The 15,231-nt window shown below is 40.1% G+C and overlaps 1 protein-coding gene across 3 annotated transcripts in view; it reads right to left on the bottom strand.

Annotated features, from left to right (window-relative positions):
- LOC141759658 (cadherin-18) overlaps window positions 1-15,231 on the bottom strand; it is a 180,186-nt gene that overhangs the window by 96,411 nt on the left and 68,544 nt on the right. Inside the window, exon 2 of one of the 3 annotated variants that reach the window (XM_074621912.1) lies at window positions 13,781-13,826. The exons of the other annotated variants lie outside the window; for them this stretch is intronic. The gene's annotated coding sequence lies outside the window, so the exon portion shown is untranslated. The remainder of the gene's footprint in view (window positions 1-13,780; window positions 13,827-15,231) is intronic. 3 annotated transcript variants of the gene reach the window in all.

The raw sequence follows: 15,231 nt of genomic DNA, 5'->3' as shown, positions 1-15,231 counted from the left end.
ATTAAACACATTCATCAGCAGTGACGTTTTTTGGTTTCAAAATACAATCCCCTCCTGCAACCAGCACTTCTGAGGTTGGCTGCACCGCGATTCCTGATTTAAAAGGACAATTACACCATTTTGTACTCCTTTTTTTCAGCAGGACGCTCTTATTCTTTGACTTTCACTCTCTCTATTTGTTCCCTGTCAATCACTTAGTCAGTCTGTCAGTCAGTCATTCTCTTTCAACCTCTCCTCCTCCTCCCTCTCTTCCACACACACACATTCATTTCGCTCAGGTACCCTTGGGCCGGCTGTTGAGTCTGCCCATGAATTCAGCCGTGCTTTTGCTCTCTCTGGATCCAAAGGGAAACTTAATGAATAATGAACAGAGCAGTGAAAGGGGCGGATGGGGGTGTAGGATGAGGAGATGGACAGAGAGAGAGAGAGAGAGGGAGAGAGAGAGAGAGAGAGAGAGAGAGGCCCTTCAGGACCAGGACACGATGGAGAGATGGAGGGAGGGCAACTTGTTAGTGTTCACCCATCAATTAGGCCGCAGAGGAGACATGAAGAGAATGGAGGGTGATGCGTCATGGAGGAGATGAGGAGGAGGAGGAGGGGGGTGAAGGTCTATAAACTAAAGAGTGTGCTTGCTGAGGAGACAGATTAGGCATCAGAGACGAGGAGGCGAGCAGCGGGATGAGAGGTAGAAGGAAGTGGACATGGAGAGGCAGGGGTCTCGGAGACGTCACATGCTCCTCAGCACACTGCCTCCAGCTTCATCTATCATCCAGGCCTAGTTCTTCCTGCCAATACAACTGTGTCTCTGGTCCACATCCAGAGCTGGCAAACGTCTTCAAACACGCTCTAAAGTGGATGTGTTCAGTGTATTAAAAAAAAAAAAAAGTAATGACTCTCCTTGAAACTGCAGATAGGTATTTCCATTCTCAGCACTAACAGAGAAAAAGAATCACACGTCCTGATATTCAGAGACGACATTACTGCCGAATGTCACGGTGTGACTGGTGAGTGGTGGCATGTTCTGTTCAGGGTTTGTGTCACATCTCAGACCAACAATCAATCATGACCATAACCTTTCTCAAACCATAACCAAGCATGTTTGTTGCCCAACCTTAGCACTACCTTAGCCAAACTGCCACCACGTTCTCATCCAAACTCATCATACACTGACGCTTCGTCACAGCATTATTGTTGTGAATTAAACCAAAAACTCTTGCATAGGTTTAGGCAACAAAACCACTCATGGTTGAGCTTAAAATTACTATGTTTGTACCGTAAACATGCAACTTTACGCTGTGAACACGGGACAGAAACAGCGGTTTCCTGGATGAAAGCCTTGTGTTGTCAGACCCATCCACCTCCCCTCTCGCCCGCCCTATTGGTCTCTTTCACTCACTTTCTCTGAGCGTCTTCTGTTGCTGTGGATGGGTTTACCTTGTAGTTAATAGAAAGCCTGGTGCGTCTCGTACTGCTGTGAAAGGGGCCTTGTGCGGCGGTATCGAACGGCAATGGCCATGACAAAGAGCCAATATTTTACGCCCTGGGAATGAGAACGGGCTGAAACTGTCATGTGCCAATATTGTAGGAATAATTAAACATATTCTAAACATTTAATTTGATACGGGACTAAAGAACTGTTCATTATCAACGTTAATTGTGTTGGGGGGGGGAAACATATGGCTAGCTTGACATTGCATGAGCTAAATAATCTTTCACTTTTTTCAGCTTTTGTCAGGGTCTGATCATCATGTCAGAATATGAGTTTTCATACCAGTGCAAGCTTTCAGATACATCAGAAAATACAATAAAATCTTTGACTGGATGAGTACGGTTGGGGTGTGTCTCTGGTTAACTGTATCCTCTCTGTCTGAGAAATCCCAATCGGTATTCTGCCAGCCGCTGCACGTTCAAGAGCTTTGATTGGTTCTCGTATCTGAACATTTTTTGCCTGTGGTTACCAGCACACAAGTGAGGCATATTGACTGTTTATTTCAAAAGAGATATATCCAAGTGCCTAGAACCTCCCGTTAAGGTGCGAGGCCGCAGCTCCTTCCTTATTCCGTTTAATGCTGCAGTCCATCAAAGAATGCTTACCAGACTCTGGACATCATCCAGAAACAATGCATTAGACCGACTATGAAGATGTATGTGTCACAGCGGAGACATCCCATACAGGTAGATGACAGAACCTTGCACTAATAGCTGACATCCTTTGTGTGTCACACTCAACTTCCTGTCAACCACCCGACACTATTCACCTTACGAACCTCCACGTTCTTCAGTGTCTTTATTAGCTAAAACAGCATTTCACTTCAGTCAGGGTTTGATGCTGTATGAATTTATGAATAGTAGTAAAAATACTAGTAAACAGGCTATAAACCTGTATGACGCTAAGTGCATAGACTTCACTGATGGTTTATTAATGAGGACCAGGAGAGCCTTCTTGCACATACAGTATATGAGTGTGAAACTCTGTAAACACAAATGCCTCTCTAACGACAAGCCGCACAGTGCTTTAAGGGTTACTCAGGTATCGATCCAAAGGGCCATTTCTCTGCATGATGTCTATTTCCTTGACGCGTTTTTAATGACAGGTCAGTGAATCATTTTGCCGGGGGGGCTAATTGCTGAGGAAGCTTTAACGATACACCGAGATTACAATGTGTTCCCTGGACACGTTTGCAAGCGTTTTTAACTTGCGAGGACATTTCTGCGGTGTACAGAACAGCCAATGTGTGGGCTTTGGTTTTGTTTTTTTATAAATGGTGCAAGCTGGTTCTGCGGACCCTCCATATATAAGAGATATTTGGTCAATTAATCACAGCTAAGCAGAACTGAGGGATTACGCACTTGAGTGAATCTCATTTCAAGCTGCTGGTTCGGGTGGGTGTGTGCACGGGAAGCGCCGTGGACACAGACAAATGGCGGAGGCAGCGGGCTCTGCTGGAGCTGGGAGACACATATCAGCAGGGTAGGACTGGGAATTTGTTTGCCTCCCGCAACACATCTAATTTATATGTGGCTGACGAGCATCAAGGTTGAGCCGCACCCCGCCATTAAAAATCCATATACTACTCTTCCCCCAGTGCAGAATTCTGCGAGTACAGTTACCCATGAGCACTTACCCAGCCAAAACAAATTGCTGCTCAGGAATCAAACAAATAGTTGTTTTTGCTGCCGACTCTGAAAACATATTGTATCCTCGTTAGAATGCACAATAGGTCTTGCTGAAGAATATGCAACCTCTCAAAGGGAGGTAGTCTCTCTAATGCACGATGATGCAGTAGTTACAGATATGAACACTGAGGATTTCTACTGTTAACATTCTAGGAAATTTGCTGCGAGTGGGTAGATGATTTACAAGGGAACGCATACTGGAGATATAGTTTTGAATATTAGACTTCATATTTCAGCATTTACTGTCTTTAAAACACAACGGGTTTCATATTCCCAAACCATATTATATACTCATTAATTATGAATTCTCAAGATCTGATTTACAATACAAACACAGGCACTGCCTGGTGGGAAGGAGGGGGAGAATGTCAAGAGTCAATCTGTTTTACACAGGGGGGAGTTTATATGCAGCTTATTTGCATCCAGCTCATATTAAAAATGGAAAGAGTGGAACTGTTAGAGTATCTGGAAGTAGCTGCAAATCCTATCTGACACTAAATAAAAGCTGTGTAATTGGAAATATGACAACTGGAACAACTGACCAAAAAAAAGAAATCAATGCTATGACAGAACAAAGTCATTGACTTTCAAATCCATGCGTCTTTGCACTCATGTATCGAGAGGCACCATGTGGCTCGGCTCCGTTGCTCTGAGTGATGACTAAACACAGGAAACGGTGTGAGTAGGGAGAGGCTGTCAAGAGTTATAACTCTTAATGGGCCGAGTGCACTATGACTGAACGTTGGAGCTGCTGCTAATGAAAACAAGAAGTACCATTATAGAAGTGGGTCAAGACATTTAATTCCTTATCTAAGTATGGAAAACTCTCAGACTAGAAAAGTGCACTCGGCGGAGAGCAGATCGCCGCCAGGTGCGTCTGCAATGACCACTGCTGTAATGTTTGATTGAATGAATACAAACCACAATTACCCATCAATCTTGACTGTTTTTCACTTGCACGTCTCGCATAACGGATACACTCTCATCTTAATCTATGCAGCTGTCTGCACGGCTCTGTGCAGCTAAACTGCAGTTCACAATGTAACACTTCACGGAGACTGTTTTAACGCTTCCTCTGAAGAGCAACTGTCAGTCCTGCTCATGTTTAGTTCTGTTAGCTTTTAGCTCTGTTAGCCAAACACACCGTAGGACTCCCACAAGCTGCAACATCTTCACAAGCTCTCCTCCTAACGACATAAGAAGACATGCTCCATTAGAGACCTTTCAGACTTGACATAAACATTCTAAATGGGCACCTTTGTATTTCCTGTTGCAATGTTTGTTAATGCAGTAGCTGACAGGAAGTAACATTGGACCAAAGCTGTTGCCCTAGCAGCAGAATGGCACTGAAAAGGTCTATAGTGAGTGCTCGGTTCAGTTTGTCTCTTTGGCTAAGCAATAGTTAGACATACAGTACATACATCCATCCATACATACATGCACACACACATACATGCAATTGTCTTACCTAGGCATGCAAATCAAGAGAGGAACAATTCGTAATCCTACCGGCGGTTTAGAGTAATGAGTGGTCAGCAGTCAATGATGGTATAAAACAGTCAATATAATACATTGTCAATAAAATATGTTTTCAGGAATGGTGAATCACTGCAACCATGAGAGGTCCTTGTGCATACAGTCCTAAATGAGCACAAAAAATATTAGGCTGATGGGTCTAGCAGTATGCAAGATTAGCCGTGGACAGACATACACAGGGATCAACACAGATACATACTCTCCTGGCGGAGATGATAAACTGCTGATTGGTTTAAAGTAGGGCTGCAACCAATGATGTCTTTTCATTGTTGATGAATCTGTTGATTTATCATACAATTGAAAAAATCAACTATGTCTCCTTAAAGATATGTTTATATACTATTAATTTGCAACAACATATATGTTTTGAAAAAAAACTGAATGCCACACGGATTCCATTTTCTAATCAACATAAAGATTAAACTTTTTTAATTAATGTTGTAGGAGCCAAATATTGAGAAAGGAGTAGTTGAATTCCTTATTATAAGAGAAACATTATGTTGATAGTAATTGGTATTTTTGCCCCATGTGGCCAACCACAGCATTGAATTGTTTATAAATTTGGCACCAGTTGATGCCGTCATCCTGATTTAGTATCAGCTGTGGAGAGCGCAGCTGTTTAAGGACGCCAAGAGCCGAAATAGTTTTTTAAAGGGCTTTAATATAGTTTGTTCATTTCAATAAGACAAAGTTTAAGTTAATCTTTTTTTTCTTTACTTTGGGTTGCCGCGGCATATCCTGTTTTGGGTTGTTTGGGTTGGTTTATGTAGTTTAACACACACGCACACACACACACACAGAGGCTGCAAATCAATCATATGCATCCAATGACAGAAAGGACATCTAACCGTGAGTAAACCCATGAATGAGCGCAACTTTATTTAGTAGATGCCTTGTTGACACGTTTTCTTGGCGAAAGAAATATGGCTTAGAATAGAAATTAGAAGGAAGCCATAATAAATGTAGTGTCGGACACAAATTCCTTTACTAAAAGTATCTGCAAAACAATCCCTCACAACATATTTCATTTGTTTTTTCTCTACAATATCTGCTCCTGGCAACTGAAGTATAATCAACAACGTTGAGGCAACTAAAAAAATCTCTTGGAGGAGGTTAGGGGAAGATGGTGATCTTTGTTGAATACTGAAAAGTTGACAAGACAGGAGATGTTTTTAGTATATATATATATATACTGTATAACCAAAACCACAGTTTCTCTCTAACCTTAGTGTCAAAGTCCTGTATTTATATGCCCACCATTCGTTCATCACCGCCAACTCCTTACAAACTCTGTCTGGTACAAGAATGTGACACTTTAGAAAGATACATTGCTAGGGAACATGAATGCAGCAATTATGTTTCTCTCAAAATAAAGAGTCAAACAGTCAAAAGCATTCAGTCCGACATCAACAACATTTTAAGGACACAAGGTTGAGAATTTTCCCAGAGTCTAAGGTGGCACCTTCAAATTGCTTGTTTTGTCTAACCAACAGTCCAATACCCAAGATGTTCAATTTACAAGTATATAAAACTGAAAATCAGCAAATGCTCACATTTGAGAAGCTCGGAGTGGCAAATATTTAGCATGTTTGCATCATAAACAGATTGAATGAATAGTCAATAATGAAAAATAGTGTATGTTAAAGAGACATTGTGCATTTACTAAATTGTTGATTCAAATATATATTTATATGATGCAGTGTGGAAAATTAGACTATTGATGGTTTGCAACGACCTTGAAAACCTCTATAATGCACAATAATGAGTCAGGCTCCAGCGCACTCATTCCCATCATACCTGAAGGCTTAACCGGGCGGTCGAAGGTCTCTCTGTAGGATACCGTCATCCTCACCTCAGAAATATTCTGGCAACCTTGATGAGTGTCTTTGAGCTGTGAAAGAACAGCAGATATTCCTGGCATGCTGTTATTGTCCTTCTTTCGACTGCTTACCTCCTACAGTGGAGTTTCTTCACATCTTATGAAGCTCCAATCAGTGGAGACTTTGTGAAAAATCGACATGTGAAGACGTCAATAATCACTGTAGGAGCTGTAGGAATATGAAAGGAGACTGTATGTTTACATAAGAACTGTACGCACTTTCACAAGTACTATACTAAATACAATTTTGAGTTACTTTACGCTACTTCATACTTTTTCTCAAATATATTGATTTGACAAATATAGCCAAAAGTGTATGGACACCCATGCATTTGTGTGCTTTTGGTCTGGAGCTGATTTTCACAGTTTGGGCTTGGCCCCTTTAAGGAAGAAAAGTCTTAACACTACAGCATACGATGGTATATTAGACGACAGTGTGATTCCAACTTTATGGACCTGGCTTTCCTATAGTGTGGAAGAACCATTCTGTCTTACGCAGAACTTCAACCTCAATGCAATCAAACACGTTTGGGATGAACTAGAACACAGACTGCGAGCCAGACCTTATCGCAGTGGCTGACCTCACTAACTTTTGGCTGAATGGGAGTTAATGCAGCCAAGTTCCCAAAATCGTGTTGAAAGACTTCCCAGAAGAGTGGAGTCTACTGTAGTGGCATGTGAATGCATCATTTTGGGTTGGCACGTTGAAGAATCAAATTAGGGTGTAACATTCTTACTTTGTTTTGGTGTCCATATACGTTTCGCCACGTGGTTATTAGTTTACCCCTTTATCCAAAAGGTATCAGCTCTCACTAATGCCAAAGTAATAATAATATAACATAAAACATAGAATATATTATAACACTCTGAGAGGGGAAAATCTGCACAATCAGTACGTTTGATACAGAGGGATATTTTGCTAATAATACATACACACTTTCACATAAGTGCTTGTACTAAAGCCTTTCTTTTCATTGTAGTACTTCCAAAACTTTTTTTTAGATCCATTTTTATTCTGTCTTCTTGTAATTGCAATTGTGGTGTTTTTCTGTGTCTTACTCCAATTGAAAGGTCACGTTGTTATTTCTGTAACATGGTATCTCAAACCCTTACCCATTGATTTGTTAAAGAAAACTTACTCGTTTCGGTTATAGTTCCTGTCTGACAAGACTGAAATGTAGCTGTGAATGAATTATTTAACATTTCACATGGCGAGGTATACACCATTAGATAGGCACTGTTGTGTGAAGCATGTTTGTGTGACATTGCAGGCGGGAGCGACTTGCTTTTCTTGCAGTCGTGCTTACATGAGAGTGAATAATGGTACATTTGCAGCCAGATGATAAAATGATAACGGTATGTCACAAAGTATACATGTTTTGCAGGTTAATGTTGGAAACTCTCCACCACTGTGTGCTCCCGCCTCTGGCAGCGCCCCGAGGATTTCTGTCCTCCCATGCATAGAGATCTCATTTATAGACCCACAGTAACCAATCAGGACTGACTCAAAGAGTTCTGTTTCCCACCGAGACACTCGGCATGTGAAAAAAAAGTGACACTCGCTTGTCAAAAAATAAATCAAATTCTGGAAAGTTTTAGATGACAGATGGCAATTTATGTGCTTATTTGACAAAATAACCTAAATACACATTTAATACTTTATGGCAACATAAGCACTTTCAGGTATTTAATTCACTGGATTAGCCTAAAATATATAGCATCTGGTCTTTTAGCTGTAAATGGTAAAGGTCCAGAAAATGTATTGCTATGATATGAATTATATCTGCAACTTCAAGATCATTCTCAATAATTGTTCTCTTCCTAACTGATGCTTTCTCTGAGTTTATACCTTGTTTATTGTCTGTTTTCTGCTTTATTAATGACTCAGTATTGTGTTTGTTATTCTATTAACTGTTACAGTTACTGTTGTAAAAGAGCATCCGTACTCAGCCAACCTACTTTGCATGAATAAAGATTATATAATAAAGAAAAATATTGACATTGCAATGCAAAATTACTGATGAATACAATGTTTTATGTCGCTGATCTATAAATGGCATTATGCTAATTGTGTACAATTTGTATATAGTTTTTTTTCTTTGCAAAAAGACACAGTGGTCCAAAGACAGCAATAAACCAAACAATGTTGATGTTCCCAAAACAATGGGTTTATAAATGACCAAGAATGTAATCAACAATCTCAACTACATCATGCAGTAAGGTGGTATTAATAGCAGGGCTGTCATCAGTAGATTGTTTGTTATCAAGACAAATGCACAATGAATAGGGAACTCCTCATATTATGCATGGCAAACTTGACTGCTGAACAACTGAGGATGAAATGGTTTGATAAGTAACCCTTTTCCTACAAATTATCTGCATAAGACCAAAATCTACTCGCTAACACGGTGATGAGCACGGCTGTGAATTTGTATTGGTATGGCACTTATTCTTAAGGGGCCTCATTATATGTAGAGTAATGAGTCTGAATGGTCATGTAAGGTACCCTAAACCACAGTGTTACAGTGTGACAACCACATAATATGAGACCATTTTACACAACATAAGCACCCCATTGTGCAAACAGTGCTGCCTCGAAGTGTTCCCATATGTTAGAAATTGGTCCACTTACAGTAAATACCTGACTGTTAATGTTTCAGTTAACCGTCTCAAAAACAAATCCCAATGGTGAGTACCATTTTGTCATAATTACTACGGTCGCTAGAGGTCGCTGTCGTGTTCTTTTATACCTTTATCTACCATGTGAATAGATGATAAACCCTACTAGTGGGTGTAATAGGCCCCTATTGACCCACATCTATGGGGCGTATAGCGACTGTTAACACCTATTTAATAGGCTAACAACAGGGAACTCATATGTTTGAAATAATGAATGATGTATAATAGTTTTCTTGTATTTTTATTTTGTTATATGAATTGCTGTGCAGTACAAGTGACTACTTTCTGCTCATAACAGTTGAGGAGATGGAGACCATTTAACAGGATAAAAGGGCTTACAACTCCATCTCAAATATTGTGGGTAGTGTTTTTTTAGGTCAGTCGTCTTCCAAAAACACACAGAACTTATGTGAGCTACTGGAGGACGGTTGACACGGTGCTGTAGTTATTTGATGATGGAATTGGACAAACTTGCTGTTTGTACAAAGCCAGTCACTTTTTCCCGAGAAGTCACAGCCCCAGCAAACAGCACAAAAACCCCATTTGGCCTTTGCAATGATCCACTCCACTCCAATTAATCCTTTTGTGGAGTAAGTAAGACAGTGTATAGATATTTTTGTCCTTGCTGACAGCTCCAAATAAAAAAGAAAATGGCTCCCTAAATTTAAATACAATTAATAATAGTGTGTTTGTTTGTTATTGTCATTCCATGGCTGCTGGTGACTCACTTTGCCCTTTAAATCATTGATGTGATCAATACTGGGTCCGAGCACTGCAGCTGCGGATGAAATCCAAGTCGGAACTTTAATATCAGGACAGGCACCGAGACCACAAGGCATTGAATCATCCATAATAATAGCTGGATGAGAGACTGCATGGCGGATGATGGTCAACATGTGATGCATTAGGAAGGATGCAGCAGAATAAGTTATGGCTGGGAACATGGATTCATTTCATCTTTTTCGGTTCAACAACCTTGTGGTGCCGCCAATAATAGTGGATATCTATGACTAAGTGACGCCACGTTGTTGAAACGCACATGCACGAGAGGTGACTCCAAACATGTATTATAGTTTGAGTATAAAAAGCTGTGTAATAGCTCACTTATTGCTTAACATGATGCTGCACCTCTATAACAAATAGGAGCACTGGGTTAATGCTAGCCAATGAGCAGGGTGGAAAAGAGCATTTCTGACTAAATACGCATAAAAAAAAACCTTCCTCAAGAGGATTGTGTGTGAGGACTGAAATCAGACATGAACTCAAGAGAGATGAAGGTCACAGATTTACAGAATGAAAATTACTTTTACAGAGTTTCTGCCAAGGTTGCACAATGAAATAGGAAGATGGAGCTATACATCATCAGAACTACGCCTTTATGAGTGCGGTGCTGGTACATAGCATGAACAACATGTACTATAACGTCAGATGATGTGAACTCAGATGATCTACCGGCACAGACAGGAAAATCTTACTTATCTGGCAAACTTGCCTGAAGTATGTAAGAGAGTGATGATGTTATTTATGACAGAATTGTACGTACAGTATATGGGCTATTGCTTGGATCCAATTTTTTTGATCACTTAATGGTATTTCAGTGAGGACAGTCAAGACACACCGACATTTTAACCACGTATTGTAAAAATAAGCAATTTAGTTTGGCGGTGGCTTCGTTCATGTGATGTTCTGGAACAAATCTGAGCAAGACAATCAATTTCAATCAAGAGAGACTGCATTTACAGTGAACATATAATATTATTACATGGTGCACAATGAAGTTAGAATTGTGGAGTCTTGTCTTGATGTGATGAAGACTAGAGGTGAATGGGGTGGAGGAGGGTCATGGCCATTTGTACTTAAACAACAACAGACGGCAGAAAGGAGAACAGTTTTAATTTAAAATTTGACGGCAACGATATGATTGGCTTTGGGAGATTGTGGCAAAATCTGGTTGGTTTAACTTAGAGTGAACCCCCAAAGTGCAGGATGGAGTAGAAGCCGCAGAGCGAGAGACCGTCAGATTTGTGTATGGATGAGAGTGTGAAAAGAGAGTCTTCTGACTGAACTTCCGCTATAATTGTCAATCGATTAAAATAGGTAATCATGATTAATTACAAATTAATCATAATTTTTCTGTTAAAAATGTACCTTAAAGGGAGATTTGTCAAGTATGAAGGACTTTTATCAACATGGGAGTGGACAAATATGCTTGCTATATGCAAATGTATGCATATATTTATTATTGGAATTCATTTAACAACACAAAACAATGACAAATATTGTCCAGAAATACTCGCAGGTACTGCATTTAGCGTAACACATATGCTCAAATTACAACATGGTAAACTGCAGCCCAACAGGTAAAAACAGCCGTCAGTGTGCTGACTTGACTATTACTTGCCCCAAACTGCCTGTCTGTCTGTGCATGTCTGTAAAGGGGAAACTCGTGGGTACCCATAGAACACATGCATTCATGCATTAAATAAATGAGTGGCTTTAAAACAAATTTGCATTAGCGGGTTATTATTGTGTTAACTTTGACAGCCCTAATTTGGAACATTTTGAGAGTATAGCAAAAACGCAATTTGGTTGGAGTATAGCATACAGTAATACAACTTGTAATACATTTTTTCTAGGACCTATCTCTTTTTAACAGACACTTTCTGTAATTAGAGACTGCAGGTGTGAAAAACTGGCGCTGACATTTTCAGTAATAAATTCTGATGTCATGTCTACGTCTGCAAACGTAGCTAGTTATAATGTGCTTAGCAATGTGCCTGCATGGACACTAGATATTTGGAGAATCAGTTATATGTGTAGATTCAGATTAGAGTCTACTGGATTTAAAGGGCGTCACGATGATCTAAGACGGATCAAATCCAGCCGGGGACCTTTGTTGCATGTCACCCTCTTCTTTCCATCTCTCCTCATTGCCTTTTGCTTTGCAACTGTACTCGTATCAAATAAAGGCAAACATAACAACAAAAAAAGAGTCAACTTAGAGATTTGATGCCAGACAATAGAGTTTAAAATGTCACCCTACATCTTTCAGACTCTCAGTTTGGAGGAAGAAAGATCTGCAGGGACCTATGTGAGAAAAAGGTCCAGTGGTATTTATGGATGGATTTATGGATGGTGGAAAGTCATGGGTCAAAAGGTTTCACTTTCTGGCAGACAGTGTTCGCCACAGGCTCTGTCTGCAGATCAGCTTTACTAGGCTATACTATTTTTTAACCCCTGACCGTTCTTGATAGATATATAAGCTCGGTGAAATAGATGTTATATTGGGTTACTGTTCATGAAATATGTTTTAACTCAAGAAAATGGTTTAGAGATGGGCTTATTTTAGGCAAGGACGACAGATATCCAACACTTAAATATATCATGCTAGTCATCATAATAAAACATAATTTGCTACGTTTTAGATGGGAGGACATGCAGATAAAATGACTTCCTAAAAGGATATCCTCCCTGCTAAAAAAGCACTCTGAAGCTTTAAGTGGGTGCTGTGTACAATTAAAAAAAGATTGTTAATATTAAGTGACAGTTGGATTTGCAATATTTTCTCAGAATTGCAAGGATAAGTGATTGTACCATGCAAGGGACCAATTAGAATAATGTCCTTTTACCACTGAAGTCCCAGTAAATCTCAGTCACAGCAGCAAACCAGTGTGAACGCCGATAGGCCTGAGGATCTATTTCTATATCTTTTACACCCTCTCAGATGGTTAAACACAGTTAGTTCGGAGGCATCACTGGCGTGGGTACAAGTTACATTTTGGTAGTGGCTTTAAGAGCTTCTCTTATTATGCCGAGTCAACAGCATTTGATAAAACGCGAAGTGACAAGCGTGTTTTTCAACACCTAAATGTCTGAAAGGGATTTGCTGCAGACGAGACGAGGAGAAAGGTGCCTGGAGCCCCGAAACCACGCCGTTGAGTGGAAATCGACACTGTCAGATGTCATTCACATGAGGACGAGGCAATGTAGAGACACCTGCGTCACTCACAGGGCCGCACACGGGAAATAGTGACAGAAATTGATCATACAGAAACTCACGTAATGCAGGAGAGGACTGAATTCCTTTGAGCAGAGTGGATTTTTAGTTGCACAAACACTACAAAGTTATATTTTAAAGAACCACAATTTTCCTGGAATGAAGCCAATTGAATAAAACAAAATAAGAAAAGTAACTAATTGAAATAAATGTCACCAATTCAGTTTTCTGTTTGACCCATGGCTGCCGTAGGTTATGATTGAAATAAAAAAAAGTCATTTATATTCTAATTAATTAGTTTATAAGAGTTCCTGCTTTCAAATTTGTTGAATAACAGACTCAACTAATTAAATTATTTCCGCAGCTCTGCCTCTATGAAATGTTCATATTAATCCAGCCTGCCTCATTTGGAGTACACATTGTACAAACTCAAATTATTTTATAACCGGTAAAAGAACTACCTTGTGTTTATAAAGAGAGGTGGGTGATTTATTTTGGGTGGTTTTTTTTACCTTTTGTCTGGTGTCTGCTGGGAGAGAATCCAGCACATCCATGACCCTGAAGAGAAATAAGCAGCGAGTAAGTGGGGCATACTGTAGGTGTCTGTATTTACAGAACATAAAAGAGTTTGACCCACACAATCAAGTCTCATTACCAGCCGCGTCCAGACAAGTGGCTGGTATTGTTTTCACTTTGTGAGTCTGTGTGTGTGTCATCACGGCAAAATGTGGTCCTGGGAACACCGACTGTAGCGGGAACTACCACAGAGGAGGTTTGGAGTACCAAGTGTGAAACCAGCCGATTAGACTGTTGTCAGGCTATTAAATAGGTGTTATCAGTTGCTATAAGCCCCATAGATGTTGGTCAATAGCAGCTTACTACACCCACTAGTAGGTTTATCACCTATTTACATGGTAGATCACCGAAAGAAGGTGTAAAAGAACACGACAGCGACCGTAGTAATTGTGACAGCAGAGGCGGAGGTCAGACGCTGTAGTATAGACAGCGTGAAACTCCATCATAGGTGGAGGTTGGGACGGTGTATGGGACACAAAACACAGCGTTTTCACCCAGGAGACTATTTGCATCCTGTTTGAAACCAGGAATGTGTAGTTGTCTTTTTGTTCATAGTTATTTTAACCCAAATCACGATGTTTTTCCCTAAACTTAACTGTTGTTTTTTTTGCCTAAACCTAAAGAAACCTTTTTGATTGTGTTACAAACGTAACATTTCATTCAGTTTTGCAACGTGTTAGAACGTGTTCACTTTCACTTTTACAATGTAGTAGGCGTAGTAGGCCCCTAATGACCCACATATATGGTGCTTATAGTGACTGATAACACCTATTTAATGGTCTGAAAACAGTCAAATTGGGTGCAGAAATGGACTTAATTGACATAATTTAAAGCGGTAAGCACCCACCACATGAAGTCAGCTGTCCTTTCTGCACTTGGCAGTTTAAACTGTGTTGTTTTTAGCCTGGATTATGACTATAACTTCTTTGTATTTGTGTAATTTTATCAGACGATCTGCGCACCGAGCTCTGATCGGTCAGTAGGCAGTGCTTTAATACGAGTTGATCTCTTATCTCGACTTATCTATAACCTGCTCCGAAGCAGTTTAAGTGTGCAGCATAAGTTTCCGTGCTAGTTTGCGCTACAGTAGGTTTCTCCACGGCACCATTTTGCTATGATGACAAACACACAAATACACAGACTCACAAGTTGAAAACAATGCCAGTGTCGCTGTCGCGGCTGGCAAAAATAATGAGCTCTGACCATAATGACGGAACAATATATTGAAGCTATAGATGCAAGAAGTTCAGATGTCAGAAATAATGATTTCCCACCGACGGCAACTATAGAACACATTTTCACTCCTCCATGAATGTATGTATCACATGTCTGCCAATTAACACCATTCATCTGCACCTCACTGACAATGTAATAGAGCTGCATGTTC

The sequence above is a fragment of the Sebastes fasciatus genome, chromosome 21 (assembly GCF_043250625.1).
Source record: "Sebastes fasciatus isolate fSebFas1 chromosome 21, fSebFas1.pri, whole genome shotgun sequence".
Classification (NCBI taxonomy): domain Eukaryota; kingdom Metazoa; phylum Chordata; class Actinopteri; order Perciformes; family Sebastidae; genus Sebastes; species Sebastes fasciatus.
Note: the sequence above shows the minus strand (reverse complement) of the source record. Positions and strands in the feature narration are given on the sequence as shown.